Genomic DNA, 13,861 nt, shown 5'->3' on the forward strand with positions numbered 1-13,861 from the left:
TCTTGATTGAATCCTAATTATATTGGGTAGCTAGCATGTGATCATTGGTTTTGCTTCTCTTTCTCTTTCCCCTTTTTCTGAGAATTCTGAAGAAAGAATTCTTTTCCCCGAGTCTGTGGGTTAACGACCAAGAAAGAGTAATTATGTCTCCGAGAGAAGTTTGATAAAATTCATGTTGAATTGAGTGCTATCGGTTGCTCAATAAAGTTGATTTTGTTGCACTCTTCATCTTGATCTGCTCTGTATCAGTGCATTACCTGGACAAGAGAGATCTATATCTAGAAGTAATGTTTTCATCTGATTTGGGTCTTTATTACTTGCTTTATTGTGCTCTCTGGGTGGTCATCACAAAGCACTTCCTATCTGATTACCTTTGAAATGCCATGTCAATGTGCCAATTCTCTTATGTGCTACTGATGGCAATTTACATGTTTGTAGACGTAATCATGGAGATCAGTTTGGAACCTTATGAGACTTCTCTGAGTTCATCTAATTTACTAATAAGGTCATCTTTTGCATTTTTTTTGAAGATCTTGGATCACCGCTTTACCTTTTATTTTGGTGCAGATAGGCAGAAGCTGAAAGATGAAATAGAACCGGAAGAGGTTTCAACCAAAAGAAAATCTCAAAAGGTAAGGCGGGAAGTCCCCGAAGGTGCTCCGGATCGACATTGTTCACGGAGTAAATCACACGACTTATAAAACTTGGGTTATGTTTGGTGAATGCGGTTCCAGTAAGTTTGAATAGGAGGTCATCTGCTAGTCTACTTGCTGTTTTACCTCTTTCCCGCCACTAAATGATGATGTTGATTTGCACATGGCTTCTTGTTTTTCGGGTGCTAGTGAAGCATCATCTATATGGATCTACCCTTCATGTTCGACCATGGCACAGCTTAAGTCCACTTGCACCTAAATCCCATGTATATGCCGGATGAAATTGGGAAAAATTCTGATTGTACACTTGTATCATAGGTAGACTGATCACTTGATTGATGGCAGGTTCCTCTGTTCCACGGCCTTCTACTAATTCTACATATAAGAAACTTGTGTTAGCCTACAAGGATAAAATGCTTTCTTGTAATTAATTATCTTGTTTATGTTGATTCATTATGTGCCGGGAAGTCACTGAAGGTGCTCCAGATTGTTTAGTAGGTTTAACTTTTGTAATTAGTGGAACACTTGATAGGTACTTCAAATTATTTTCCCCCTTCTTTAAGTTAAAACTTTTGCTTCCAAATTGCCAGTTGTATATTTCTGATTCTCTTAACATGTGAGGACGTCTCTTTCCTGGTTGCTTACGCTTTTAGTACTTTGTGAATCTAGAGATTCATTAGTGGCACATTTACAATTTTCCAGTTTGGAGAGAGAAGAAGCAGAAGATCTAATTAAACGACATGGAGGTCGTGTAACCGGATCGATCAACAAGAAGATGGTTATCTCATATTCCTTTCATGATTTAGTATTAAGAGTGTTATATGAATCTGAGTTACTTACTTTCCTAATTCTGTGTCCAGAATTACCTGTTATGTGATGAAGATATTGGAGGACGGAAATCTGCGAAAGCGAAAGAGCTCGAGTTATTACTTTCTGTGGATGTTGGTGGTTATTACGGTATTAAAACAGTTAGTTTGCAGTGCTCATTTGTGGTTTTCATTTCTTTGATTTAGAACAACTTTTATTACGGAGGATGGTTTGTTTGATTTGATCCGGTCATCAATTCGTACAAAAACACCCGTTCAAGAGAAGTCCAAGAGTACAGAGAAAGCTAGTCATTGGTTTGTGTTTTTTTAGGGGGGTTCGTCTCTTGTGATTTCATTTTCATTTGACATGGTATTTACTGGTATATATTCTTGAAACAGGGTGCATATTTGACCTTTCATATTTACTAGTATTTCACTTTTTATTGGATACCTTTTGGATTGTTAGAGGGTGCATATTTGACCTCTCGTTCACTTGGTCGTATGTAAAAAATTCTATGGCGCAGCCACTCACGTTTTGAATATTTTTTAATATCTTTGTTGTGTGTAATCTCATCGCAAAGCTTGCCGCCAAAATTCGTTGTTGCACAATATTCGTTGCAAAATTCGTCGCTAAAAACGTATGGCAAACATAAAATCTCATCGTTTAACGAAATAGTCGTTGCAAAAATTCATCGCTAAATAATTAATAAAAATTCCTCATTAAAGGTGTTGATGCAGAATTCGTCACTAAATTTTTTATAAATTCGTTGCAACTATTAGCGACGAAAATATTCGTTGCAAATTAGCGACGAACTTTGCAATGAATAAATAATTCATCACCAATTTGTTGTCGCAATTTAGTGACAAAAAATTAAAGTTCATCGCTAATTTTGCCATGAATTTTGTGACGAATAGATATCGTCACAAATTTGTGACGACCGAAATTTGTCGCAAATATCGTCGCAAATCAGTCACGATAGGATTTTGTCGCAAGTTGGTGACGAACTACATTCGTCACAAATTCCGTCGCAAATTAGTGACAAAATTTCATTTTTTCGTCGCTAATTTTTGCGAAGCCGAATTAGCCACGAATTTTTTTTTGTGGCAAAATTCGTCGCAAAATCCATTAGTGATGAATTTTGCCAAAATTTTCGTGGCAAATTTCTTGGCTAAAACGTTATTTTTTTGTAGTGGTGATTTTCGGCTAGTGTGTGTTCTATGGGATTGGCCAAATTTTGGCTCTCTCATGGGCTCGGTCCAAATAATTCAATTCGGTTCAGAATCTTCCGTTGCTGATTTAGTCAATTATGCGATGCAAAATGCTCCTCATAACTATATGCAATTTAAACAATTAATTTTTGCTTAGAGGCCGGAATAGATCTCTAATTTCATATGCAGTAAATGCTTAAATAGATTGCCAAAATTTAGGTGTCAACATGTTCGAAAACTCAATTGGCCCAAAAAAAAAGAGAAAAAGAAAATGAAGCTTAAGAGCTTGGTCAAACAAATTAATAATGTTGAGAGACTATCGGTGACTTTATGCCAAAAATAAAGATAGCAAACACAATTAGCTAGTGGTTACATCGATGGTAGACAGGATTCGAATCACCATAAATTTATATTGATTTTGATGCCTCACAAAATACAACAATTTTTACAGCAATATTTCTAATTTGGACTCATTATTCATGTCAATTCTTTCTGTTTTATTCAGATCACTTCATTCTTATATAGTGAGTGGACCCTGTTTAATATATCATGTGTGGCTATTGATGGCTAGTACCTATGTACTACTGTAGTTTAGAGGTGGCAAAATAGATTCAACTACGCATTTTCCATTTATATGCTTGAGATGGGTTTAAAATGGGTTATTCAATTTTATGAAAGGGTTAAAATAAGTTATAAGCAAAAAAACATCAATTAAATATGGGTTGAGATGGGTTTAATTCGAACCCATCTTTAGCTCTAAGGCTGCGCATGATAACCATTTTGTTTCGAAAAACCGATTCTGATTAAAATAACTTTTTTCGATTCTATTCCTAGATGAGTTTTAAAAAATCAGAATGCGTTTGATAACTACCCAAAATTTCTATTCTTGGAATAGAAATGCGTTTGATAGCTGCACAAAATTTCTGTTTCAAAAAATTGTTTCTCTTCCTTATTTTTTTCATTTAAGTCAAATAACTATGAAGTTACTTTGTAAAATTTCATCCTAAATTAAACACTAATTTTCAATGCACGCTAAAATAATTTAAAATACTTAATTTTTTTTAGCGTGTCATAAATGAAACACAAATTTTAATACATTAAGTTTGAAGTTCGATTGAAACATGGGACAGTTCCCATATTAAGAACTCATTTTTTCTTTAAATGCTGCGCTATTCAAAATACAAACAAACATAGTAGCTAAATAATCAAATTATCCACTGAAAAAAAATAAATTATCCTCCTTGATACGAAGTACAAGTCCTTCACTATCATTTTGCAGCTTCTGTCTTAAATCCAAGTATGTGTTTAGCTTCACTCAAAGTGCGAGATGTTTACATTTTGTGACGCACGCCTACGAGTATATATGTTATCATCCACATGTTAGATGCTATCATCTTATGTGACATTTTTTGTAGAAGAGTGAAATCTAGAAAATTTAGGCCCAAATTTATGAAAATGAGGTCAAACTAGCCTAATATAAGCTTATTCTATTTTTAGGAATTTTCTAAAATTTTTGTGATTTTTAAAAAATCTCCAATTTTTTTTGAATTTTTTTTATTTTATTTTTATTAGGCTGAGGAAAAAGTGAAGAGAGAATTGAAAGGGAAAAGTGAGATGTGAGACTTCATTTTGTTTTGTGATTCTCAAAAGTGATTCTTTTTTCCGTAACCAATTTTCTTTTTGTTATGGATTTTGCTCTAAAATTGATTCTGATTCTCTAAAACCGATTCTGGGAATAGAATCAAAATCAAATTTATTTGCGTTATCAAACGCGATTCTCGTTCTTTTTGTTTCAAGAATAAGAATCGAGAGAATGAGAATGGTCACCATGCAGGCCCTAATAGTCCATATCAATCTCCAATCTTCGCTTATAGATACCAAGCTTTGATTACATTTAGAAAAACCTCTCATTTAAACTTGGTTCAAACTCGGACAAAACCAAGCACTTCATATTCATTCGCTTATACCGGCATAACCAAAGGTCAAAACCTAATTTCTGGGTGAAGGCCGCGATCCTTGCCTGCGGTCATCGGCGGTCGCCGGCCATTGGCCATTGCATGAAGACCATCGCCGACCATACCCAACCCTCACCAGCCATTCCCGACGATGGTGGGAGGCAACGGCAAGGGCTGTGCAAGGCATTTTTTTTTTTTTTTTCACTTTTCTTTAGTTTTTTAGCTTATTTTTCAGCTTTTATTATTTAATATGTTTTTAACTTTTAGCTTTTTTTAGTGCCGATTGGATCCTACGGCGAGTCACATAGGCTTAAGTTATTGATAAAAAAAAAATTGCAACGTAGGATTTTCAGCTAAGCAGATTAGAGTTGGCACTTAAGTGATAATTTTCAAAAAAGTGGGCACTTAAATGAGTGTTATGCACAAATTTTGGCACTTTTGATTTCCTTTTATCGGAAGAATTGCTAAGATTCGGGGGTCTGATTGAATTGGTTATAGGTTGAGATGGGTACGGGACTTTAAAATTCTATTCCATGAAAATATGTCAATATTGATTAAGTGGGTCAATTTTCGTCAGATCCATTCTATGATCCAGTCCATCTATTTGATAGATTTAGATAGACTCTTACATTTTATTTTTGTTTAATCTAAATTTTGTGGTAGACGCCGTCACGCCCCGACTCTCGAGCTCGCGACATCCCTACCAATTCGCCACGGGTCACAAAAGATAGCGTCCCAAGTAGACTATCGACCTACATCCTTACGACGCACGTGGAAACGTAAACTCTCCTGGACAATTTACAACGGGGATAGTAAGCGGGAAAATCAACTCAATCATCAAAGAAAAGACAATTCCATTTCATTAACCAAAAGCAGAGGAGTCTTAACCTTACTGAACTACATAAGACATAAATAACTCCATTCTTCGAGGCGGCTCCCTAGGACCTCAAAAAGATATATGGTCGGGTAAGGTTAAGTCATCATCTACTCCAAAAAAATCCTACAACGACCCTCGCCTTAAAAGGCCATGGCTTCATCACTCGGGACCCGAAAAAGGGTTAACAACGACGGGGTGAGAAATAAATCTCAATGAATCAACGCCTAAGCTCGGCTAGGGCGTTGATTCACTCGCACGTCCTAATGAACAACCACAACATCTCATAGCAGATATCTCAACCACATGCAAACTTACCCTTCAAAAGCCACGCATAATGCAATGCGGATGACTTAACAGTCAAATCAACCAATCCAATTCATTGGCAAGACATCACATCACTTGCATGCACATGACACCACGCAAAGTCCATTTATTAATCGGTGATCCACTCGACTAGCGTAGTCGGCGCACACGGCTGGTGTGGCCCCAACACTACGACTAGCGGTGTCTACTAGCAGAACCGGGTATCGCCCCTTACTTCTGGTGACGGCGATCGAAAGCTATGTATCCAGCACGACCGGCACGACATAGCTGGCAGGCATTCCATAAAGGAGCTTCAGTCCGTCACAAGTTGGGACCGGCATCCGACAATCGCGTGATCCGTACAACCGGCATGGGCGCGAATTGACGTGCTTCTGACAAGTCATGTGGTTCCGTACGACCGGCACGGTATGAACTTGTCGGGTTCCCGTACGACCGGCACGTTTTTTCTCATCATATGACCACTCAAGCACATTCGACAACCAATCAATTTTTATCTTTTACTTTTAGCTGGATGCTCATGCATACGTGCTCAAAGACTTGGCCCATGGCCATTTTCATGCTAAAATATGTAATTTAATTCCGCACATGGTCATATCAATGCACAATAAATAATCACAAGACTTTGTATCTGATACCGGGTGTTTGACACCCAAAACCGGTCACGCAAAAATCAACAATCAACACCAAGCATCCAATCAAACATTCACTCATCACGGATTAATTAAACACGGTTAATAATCCCAACAATAATTATTAATCCAATTTCATACAATTAACAATCGTACTCTCGGCTTTAGCCTATCGCTCGCTCGCAATCAAACATCGGCAATCACCGCCCAAACAATCGATCCAATCTACTCACCAATTAGCCACGGACAATCTAACTAGTCGGACTATCTTAAATAATTGTGGCCATTTATCTTAAACTCAATTTTTATCTAATCCGACCACAATTAAACTACATAAATACCATAAATTGCTAACTACGCTAATTAACTATTACTAAGCGTAATTAGAGCCCTAATCGGGATTTAGGGGTTTAACTCACACAAAAACTGGCGATCGATGTCCAGTCGGTTTCGGGTCGCGATTACTATTCACGAGCTGCACTGTTCACGCTGGCACTATTCACGGCCGAGCACTGTTCACATACACTGTTCACCTGCAATATTCACGAGCACTGTTCACCGGTACTGTTCACGGAACAGTAATTTTGGCGAAACGGCTCGGGTTGATGACGGAGTCTCGGCGGCGGTACGGCGGCTCGAATTTGAGGGCTTAGGCTAGTTCGAGCGAGTGGGACTGGTGGGCTGGCGTCGGGTCAGGGGGGTGTGGGGTGGTCTTGGGTGGCCAGTTTCAGGCGGCGGCGAAGCACGGCGGCGGAGGATCAGCGACAGGCTGAAGCATCGAGTTCCAGGGAAGCTCGGGCCGGGTCTGGTGGCCGAGGCTGCAAGACGACGAGCTCCGGCTAGGTGAGGTGGAGGAGTCGACGGGGCTGAGTTGGAGGTCGCGGGTCTGTCGAGGCTCGGGTGAGGCGGGGGTCGAGCGGCGGCTTGGGTGGTGACTGGGGCGAGGTGGAGTTGCAGTGGGGGCTGGTGACTGGCGGTCGAAGGCAGAGCGGCAGAGGAAGTAGAGGCGCGGCAGTGAAGTAGCAGCAGCACAGAAGGCGTCGATGGGGGGTCTGCTCGCTCCAACAGAAGGCCAGAGAAAGAAGAAGAAGAAAAAGAAGATAGAGAATGAGGGTTTCGATCGTGGGGTTGGTGAAGGAAAGGAAGAGAGAGAGAGAGAAGAGAGGTGATGGGATGGTGATGGGAAGAGAGAGAGGGAGTGGGTCACGTGGGAGGGGGAAAGAAAGAGAACCGGCGGGAGAGAGGGAGGAGGAGAGAGAGAAGAGTGAGATGATGGTGGTTTTGACTTGTGGGGCCCACCACTTGGGGTTTTAAAAACATTTGTCTTCTTGTGTATTATTTAGGGGTAAAAGGGTCAATTGATAAATCGGGACTGAATGGATTTTTGACACAACTGGCTGAGAATAGAATTGGTTTTTGCGGGCTAGGCTCGATTCGGACTAGGTCTAGGCGCGAGGATTAAAAATCCTAAATCGCGGCGACCGAGATTTTGAGACCTAATTAAAACCAAACGACAATTCGGGAATCGTCCAAAATTCTTCACTTACGGCATTGCAATCCGAAATTTTATATCAACCGGAATTCAATAATAATCCTTTTTATTGGACTCGGTCTCTTAATAGAGAGCTTAATTTATCGGGCGTCACAACTCTCCCCACCTTAGGAAATTTCGTCCTCGAAATTCAACCACTACAACTCCTCAAAAGGATGGAGATACCGACACCTCATAACATCATCACTGTTCGTCATAATATGCTCGTTTCACACCAATCCTTCTCCTAATTCAGCGCATTAAAATCACAATTCGACCGTCAATACACAAGTTAGATTCAAGCTTACGATCCTCAATTTTCCACCTGTCACAATTCCATATTCACAATCCGTCTAGATCGGTTAAATCGTCTCACTCTAAATTCTCAAACTAAATTGTAACCACCTGACATGCTTCCCAATCGAGTTGTCGATTGCCGGTCTATATCGATAATTAACCATAGAAATCAGTCATCCCTACTCAATGATCGACAATATCTTAGCTAACAAACAGATAGAAACCGTTACCATTTCCCCCGTACTAGACGAAATCACATCCCACAACATATCGTCTAGCATCCGACTTATCCTTTTAGACAGGCCACCCGTATGTGGATGGTAGTCCGTACCAACCGTAACTCTGTTCTCAAAGCGGTTTGTAGACTTTTCCAAAACGTAGCGATGAACTTGGGATCGTGAACCGAAGTGATCATTACCGGCACTCCCTAAATATGTACTATATGTGGTGCATATAGTTCAACATATCTGTCTAAAGCAAAATCGTTTCTCATCGCTACAAAACGAGCAGACTTTGTCAATCTACCCGCCACAACCCAAATTAAACCATGTCCCCTTTGACTTCAAGGAAATTTCCATCACAAATCCGTTGTGACATGCTCTCATTTTTTTTTTTTCTGGAATCTCCAATGGCTGTGGCAGTTCATTAGACCTACCATAATGCACCTTGACTTGCCGATACGGCTAACACTTCATCACTTGCTTGGCTACATCGGCCTTCAAACCAATCCACCAAAAGTCTTGTCTTAGATTCTGCTACTTCTTTTTGCTAACATGACTAATACTATAGCTACTATGATGGGTTTCCGACAAATTTTCTGCCTTAACCAAAGCAAGACCCTCATGGTCATTATCTTCAGAAACTATGTGGCCTCTCTATGCTTCTGACGCGCACTCTAATCACGTACCTTTCTTAATTGCCACATCTCGCAATCTTAACCTTATTCTAGGTCATCACCGATCTTAGTAACTTAAAGACTCAACCGGCAATCTCCACTATATCATCCACTCATAACTTGCCTGTACGAACCTTTCTTGTTTGTCTGTACAATCCTTTGTTCCGTTTGTTTGCTTATGGTTCCATTGGTTACAATCATCAAATGTTATACACTTCCCCATAACAATGTTGGGCCGCTAGTCAACTAGCTCGTAGGGTCTCCAATCATTTCAAGCTTATCCTAGTCACACAGCAGAGGCTCTCTCCAACCTATTCTTGGAGGTGCAAGCCGACCTTTACTAATACCGAGAAACATAAAGGTATCACTCAACCGTGGCATCTCCACCTACTCACCATCTTTCATATGACGCTCAAGATGCAATGTTATGCACTCTTGAAAGTATTTTCACCTTAAGAACCAACTTCAATGTCATGAACGTGTGCAGTATACGATCCTCCTCATCACTCTTTACACACCACTCGTTTTCACTTCAATCCTTATCATTTCGAACTTTCTAACTCCACAAGTGACCAATACATCTCAGAGATCCATTTCCTAAGATCAATTTATAGCCTCATGTCCGATCATGGTTCAAATAACTCTCATATGCATTCAATTACATTTCCCGCTAGTCCAAGTGACCTCTTTCTCGTCAATCGGTGTCGTCGATAAAATCCAGAACTTAAGTCATCAAGGTGCCACATCAATTCAAACCTATAATCCACAATTATCGGTCACCATGATCTTTCCCAATAGGTTCACTACCAAACTCCAATGATTTACACTTAGATCCTCGCCTCCCCGAACTTATCGCCCAATCTATTGTCAATCACTATGCTATATCCTCGAGTTTGGTCGTTGACAAGTCAAAATTATGATCATCTAATCCATCCGGACCTTCGTCCAAGCATTTCTTGCTCGCTTCCTGAACCTCACATCATCAATTAATCAGAGTCTTTCTACAACAATTGATATCTAAAATAATCGGGAATCAGCATAATTACAAACTTATGATCCACCAAAATCAATCCTCAAACTTTACATCCAAAGTCATTGATATGTCATTTCCATCTCAACTTATCGTTCATAAGTAATTCATTAAACCTCAAGCACATTCGCCACTCAAATCCACGCCTAGAGCTCTCTAACTTCTATTCGCTTCCTTGCGAGTTTCAATCATATTATCACTACCGTCGCCGGGTATCTTTAACACCTACTTTCCAACAAACGTGTCACCTCTAATGATGAAACCAACAGCATTGAGGTCCCACCTCGACCTCCAACAAACTTAAAGCTACCTCCACTTGATAGGTTAAACTATACAGCCTTACGACTACAATCCACTATAGCTTTTTACCTTGTCAGCCCGTCCATTCTAACAATCGGATCAAAGTCAAACATTTCTAGTATGATCAGGTCTATCTTACCCTCATGACCATCTATTACCAGCTTACAGTTTAGACAGCCTACGGCAGTAACTACACTATCCTTTAAAAGCGTAGAAATCTTAAACACAGCACCTAAGGGCAATAATTTCAATCCAACCAACCCAATAAATTTAGCAGCTACAAATGAGTGTGTAGCACCGAGATCAAACAAAGCATATGCAACATGGTTATGCAAGAGGACCGTACCTGTGACGGTCAATGAATCCTTCGCCTCCTCTCGGGTGACAGCGAACACCCTTCTTTGCGCCGGAGGTTGACTTTGAAAGTTCGGTGGCAAATTCCGTCCAAACTGTCCTCCTTGTTGCTGTGGCATCTGCCCGACTTGCTGCCTCTGCGGGCGATCTCTCACTTGGTGACCGAACTTGCCACATCCAAAACATGCCCCTCCACTAAACGGGCACAGACTAAGTCCATGCCTTTAGCGGCATAAGTGACACGGCCCATCTTGGCGGAACACTAGCTTGCCGATCGCCCTTTTCGTTAGGGGAGGATGTGGCGCCTACCACTAGGCATCGGCTTCTTTCCTTGCCGAATGTCCCGTACGTGCGATGGTATAAACCGCAATCCAGTTGCGGCAGCCCTCTCAGCGAAATCACGTTCCACCATCTACGCCCTCTCATACAGGTCGTTGTAATCTTTCAAGTTGAGCGGTACCAACACACTCTTGATTTCTGGCTTCGGTCCATCCCGGAATCTTCTTGCCCTATCTATAGGGTCCTCTATCATCCTTGGGGCATACTTTGACAGTTCAACAAATCTTGCCTCAAACTCATCCACCGACAATTGGTTCTGGCGCAAGCGAAGGAACTCTACCATCTTTTATTCCCTCGCAGTATCCAAAAAGTACTTCCCATTGAACGCTCCCACGAAGGTATCCCATGTTGGGGCTATACCATTCGGAAAGACCCTATCCTTAGTGGCTCTCTACCATGAACTTGCATTGCCTCAGAATCGATAAACGGCCAGAGTGACCTTATCTTCATCCGTACACCTCGGCAGAGCGAACGCTTTCTCCAGTTCCTCTATCCAAGAAGTGGTAGCCTCGGGGTCTCCGCTTCCCACAAACTTAGGGGGCTTCACTTAAGGAACCTGTTCCACCAACTTTTGTACCTGGCGTCCATCATTCGCCACTCCAGCTGGCACATTCCCTTGTGGTACTTCTGCAGCAGCCGCAACATTCTGATTCCTTACTTGCTGCCCTATTATATTCCCAATGGCTCCAAGTGCCTCGAGGATCCCATCAATCCTCGGATCCCGCTTGACCGTCCTGGCGGCACGGAGTGCTCCAACTTCTTCCTCCATGATCTCACCGATCTGCTTGACAAGCCTATCCCGGGGTGTTCTTCCACCACGTCTGCTCATCTTGCGGGAAAATACGGAGTCTTGCCCACCCCATAGCAAACGCGAGAAGAAGACAGCCCCAACAACTAGAACATAGATAACAATCACTTGCACAACGCTTATCGTCCCTCTAACTATCCCAATTTCCCAACGCACCTTATCACTCCAGGCCAATGACCGGATGGATCAGGCTGACCTTGCTCTGATACCACCTTGGGCAAGGATGTCACGCTCCGACTCTCGAGCTCGCGACATCCCTACCAATTCGCCACAGGTCACAAAAGATAGCGTCCCAAGTAGACTATCGACCTATATACTTACGAGGCATGTGGAAATGTAAACTCTCCCGGACAATTTACAACGGGGATAGTAAGCAGAAAAATCAACTCAATCATCAAAGAAAAGACAATTCCATTTCATTAACCAAAAGTAGAGGAGTCTTAACCTTACCGAGCTACGGAAGACATAAACAACCCCATTCTTCGGGACGACTCACTAAGACCTCTAAAAGGTATACGGTCGGGTAAAGTTAAGTTATCATCTACTCCAAAAAAATCCTACAACGACCCTCGCCTTAAAAGGCCATGGCTTTATCACTCGGGACCCGAAAAAAGGTTAACAACGACGGGGTGAGAAATAAATCTCGGTGAGTCAACGCCTAAGTCCGGCTATGGCGTTGATTCACTCGCACGTCCTAATAAACAACCACAACATCTCATAGCAGATATCTCAACTACATGCAAGCTTACCCTTCAAAAGCCACGCATAATGCAATGCGGACGACTTAACAGTCAAATCAACCAATCCAATTCATTGGCAAGGAATCACATCACTTGCATGCACATGACACCACATGAAGTTCATTTATTAATCGGTGACCCACTCGATTGGCGTGGTCGGTGCACACGGCTAGTGTGGCCCCAACACTACGACTGGCGGTATCTATTGGCAAGACCAGGCATCGTCCCTTACTTCCGGCGATGGCGACCGAAAGCTATGTATCCGGTGCGGCGGCACGGCATAGCAGATAGGCATTCCATAAAGGAGATTCGGTCCGTCACAAGCCGGGATCGGCATCCGACAATTCGCATGATCCGTACGACCGGCATGGGTGCGAATTGACGTGCTTCTAACAAGTCGTGTGGTTCCACACGACCGGCACTGTACGAACTTGTCGGGTTCCCGTACGGCCGGCACGGTTTTTCTCATCATATGACCACTCAAGCACATCCGACAACCAATCAATTTTTATCTTTTACTTTTAGCCGGATGCTCATGCATACGTGCTCAAAGACTTGGCCCACGGTCATTTTCATGCTAAAATATGTAATTTAATTCCGCACATGGTCATATGAATGCACAATAAATAATCACAAGACTTTGTATCTGATACCGGGTGTCCGACACCCAAAAGCGTTCACGTAAAAATCAACAGTCAACTCCGAGCATCCAATCAAACATTCACTCATCGCGGATTAATTAAACACGGTTAATAATCCCAACAATAATTATTAATCCAACTTCATACAATTAACAATCGCACTCTCGGCTCTAACCTATCGCTTGCTCGCGATCAAACATCAGCAATCACTGCCCAAACAATCAGTCCAGTCTACTCACCAATTAGCCACAGACAATCTAACTAGTCGGACTATCTTAAATAATTGTGGCCATTTATCTTAAACTCAATTTCTATTTAATCCGACCACAATTAAACTACATAAACACCATAAATTGTAAACTACGCTAATTAACTATTACTGAGCATAATTAGAGCCCTAATCGGGATTTAGGGGTTTAAATCACACCAAAACTGGCGATCGATGTCGGGTAGGTTTTGGGTCGCGGTTACTG

At 41.6% G+C, this 13,861-nt stretch overlaps 1 long non-coding RNA gene across 1 annotated transcript; it reads left to right on the plus strand.

Moving 5' to 3' along the window:
* Window positions 1-1,116: 1,116 nt before the first annotated feature.
* On the plus strand, window positions 1,117-1,765 carry LOC115738751. The gene is made up of 4 exons (XR_004015146.2): window positions 1,117-1,185; window positions 1,356-1,431; window positions 1,514-1,575; window positions 1,667-1,765. It is a non-coding gene; the product is annotated as an uncharacterized LOC115738751 (long non-coding RNA).
* The last annotated feature ends 12,096 nt before the right edge of the window (window positions 1,766-13,861 follow it).

This window comes from Rhodamnia argentea, chromosome 2 (assembly GCF_020921035.1).
Source record: "Rhodamnia argentea isolate NSW1041297 chromosome 2, ASM2092103v1, whole genome shotgun sequence".
NCBI lineage: Eukaryota > Viridiplantae > Streptophyta > Magnoliopsida > Myrtales > Myrtaceae > Rhodamnia > Rhodamnia argentea.